Consider the following 3,080-nt stretch of genomic DNA (forward strand, 5'->3'; position numbering starts at 1 on the left):
ATACTCTCAAATGTTCTACAAGGTCTCTCTACGTACTCATTCCACAGACTAACATGGCTATATCTTTGAGTTCTACCAGGATTAGAATATGAAAGTCCTCATACCACGCTACATTCTTGTCAGCGTTAAATGTAACAACGGGGAAAATGCTGAAGTCAAGAGGGGAAAGGTGCTATTGAAGTTTTAAAAAATGTGTTCACTTTTTAATAGCTTAAAAATGTACAGTACTGTAGTCTGTATTATGTCTTCTTTGCTTCTTCTATGCTGGAGTTAATTTAATGGTTGTAAATATAAAAAGTTCATTGTTTGATCCAGAGTTGTTCCCAGGCTTTTAACCACTTTACCTCTTAGAGCTCTCTATCATCATTCCCTACAACCTTTGTGCTTATGTTTTAGAATGTCCTCTTTCCAGCACCAACCCCATTTGATACGCCTGTGGAAAAATATAGTACTTGTGTAGCTATCCATTTGACTATACAGTGCAGTGTGGTGTAATTGCAACTGACCAATGTGGCAATCAAAGGTCTTAATCTAATCTTTTAGGTAACACATGTTCAAGTTTAGGGCAGAGTCCCTTTCACAAGCTTATTCAAATTACACAACTTCATTGGTAGGATGCCTATGTAAAGACAAATGCTGTGGGAAAGTCACAGTTACTTTTAACTTTGGACTTGCTGATCAGCTCTAGAGAGGAATAAAGAAATATCTGTTACTAAGCAGCCAAAGCACCACACCTTAGCAACCAGAGTACTTGCTACAGGAAAAATATATAATGATCAAATGTGCATGATATGTGTCAGGTGAAAACTTTGCTAATGTCTGATAAAAGGTTGATAGATGTCCACCTTAAATTTCATCCATCTAAAATGATTAATGTGCATTATTTGGCTAGAAGAAGGAAAATTTACTGTGCCATTTTTTGAAAAACTAATAAGTGTAATTGATAGTTTAGCACCAGAATAATGTTCTGTTTCCTGGAGATTTAGAAATAGAATACCAGGGAAAGGGGCTGGCAGAATACAGGTGATGAAAGTGTGTCTTGAATTCTTTAGTTTTTGGCTTGCACAAGAATTGCACTTGGAGTTGATGGTGGCTAGAATAATAGGTCTTTTGAACAAGGACTTTGGTTTTTATATAATTGTAAAGCACAAATTGTTTTAATTGCTCTACAGTCAAATTACAGTCTGCTGGTTAGACATGTATGGTATGATTTAAAGCTGAAACCAAGTCCTTCCAGTCTCTCTATCCTTCTTTACTATTGGGTTTCCAGATTCAAAAAGGGAAGAGCAAGACATTTGTACTCCTGACAAGTCAGATACAGACTGTCTCTTGAGTCTCTTTCACTGCCCAGGATCTCATGTTGCTTTGGAAAACTGTTCTTGAATGCTTTTGAAATCTTTATAGCCTTAATTCTGTTGTTGTTTCTTCTGCCCACTGCCTTGTTTTATAAAGACAATAATGTCTGTCTTTGGACATGAATTACCATATTTCTTAGGGCAAGAAGGTAATATCCTATCTTAATCTGGCAGTGTCTCTCAATCCCTGTCATCCATGATTCAACAGCTTTGAACATTCATATTTAAAAAGGATGCTAGGGATAGAACAAATCTTTCCAATAATCTAGCTGTGTAATGTTTTGATGGTTTTTGAAGCTATACACTGAAATATATTTCTAGGCTACATGGGCAATGCATCTACCCATATGTGGTCTCATTTGGTAAAGGGGAAAATTGTTTTTGTAGACATTCGCAGATGACCACTCGAAGAAATACCGTTACAGGTAAGCAACCTGTCCTTTTGTAGACAGCCCTATATTCTGAATTTGTGGGGAAATTTCTATATTAGCATGTGTTCCCTTTGCACCTTGTGACTACAGGAACAGTTGTCCTCATTCTGTGAAGATAGAGTGAGAGTATATCTGCTGATGTTGCATTTAAGAAATCAATCACTGAGGAAAGTAGTTCATTATCTAGCTGCATTGGCTGTGCCAAATCCATCTAGTTTGTATTATGTATAGTGCATGTTATGTTTTGAAGGCAGTTGTAGTGAAATACAGACATGGCCAGGTGGAGTGGGCAGACCAGAATACAAGGTTCAGACCTTTTACGGTTGTGTTTTGCATAAATTGTATTCTTTGCAGCACTTCACAGGGAAACGAGTGGCCGAAAGCATGATTATCATTTTAACTCAAACAGAAATCTAGGATCAAAGTCCACATGCTGTGTATGAATGGTTATTAATTAGCACATTTGGGAGTGCCAAGTTTTATCTGAAGAATCCTTAAATAATCTTGTGATGTGTGCCCTTAGTAAGCCTTCTGTGACATAGGCAGAGAGTCTAACAAGGGAACCAGGGATCTTCCCTTCCTAGCGTTCATAATGGGAGGCAAATAACATATTTCCTCTTCCTTCTTCCACTTCACTTCCTTCCCAACTGCATTGTCCTTTTCTCCTCAATGTGTATGTCTTTAAACTGAAATTGCAGAAAAAAGAACAGTTTGCCAAAGGTCAACAATGATATCATAGACCATAGAAATAATTAATTTCAGAAGTATGTGAACCAATAATGTTCTTTCTCCCTTCCAAAACAAAGTCTAAAGGTCATCAATGGCTATTATATTTAACAAACATGTAAAAATGTGGTTTAAGTCATTTCAGACAAGAATATTACAAGTGGCAATTAAACAAATAATTGGATATACAAATTACACAAAATCTGTTTTGGGGCCTTTATGTAAAACTTACACCTATTATGGCTCCTTAATGCAAATTTGCCATGTATTTTATGTACAGCTTGATAGATGGATTTGAGTTGTGGCATCTCTAAATTCCTATTTGTCATTACACAGAATCATGTAAAATTAATACGACTGCTTCCTTTGCGGTTTACCTACGGAATGTGTTATCCAAAGATTTGTCACTCATGTTGTGTGCCTTCAAGTAGTTTCCGACTTATAGCAACCCTAAGGTGAACCTAGCATGGGATTTTCTTGGCAAGTTTCATCAGAGGATTTTTTGCCACTTTCATCCTCTGAGTCTGTATGTGACCCATTGGGTTTACATGGCTGAGCTGGGATTCAA

Source organism: Sceloporus undulatus, chromosome 3, assembly GCF_019175285.1.
Source record: "Sceloporus undulatus isolate JIND9_A2432 ecotype Alabama chromosome 3, SceUnd_v1.1, whole genome shotgun sequence".
Taxonomy (NCBI): Eukaryota; Metazoa; Chordata; class Lepidosauria; order Squamata; family Phrynosomatidae; genus Sceloporus; species Sceloporus undulatus.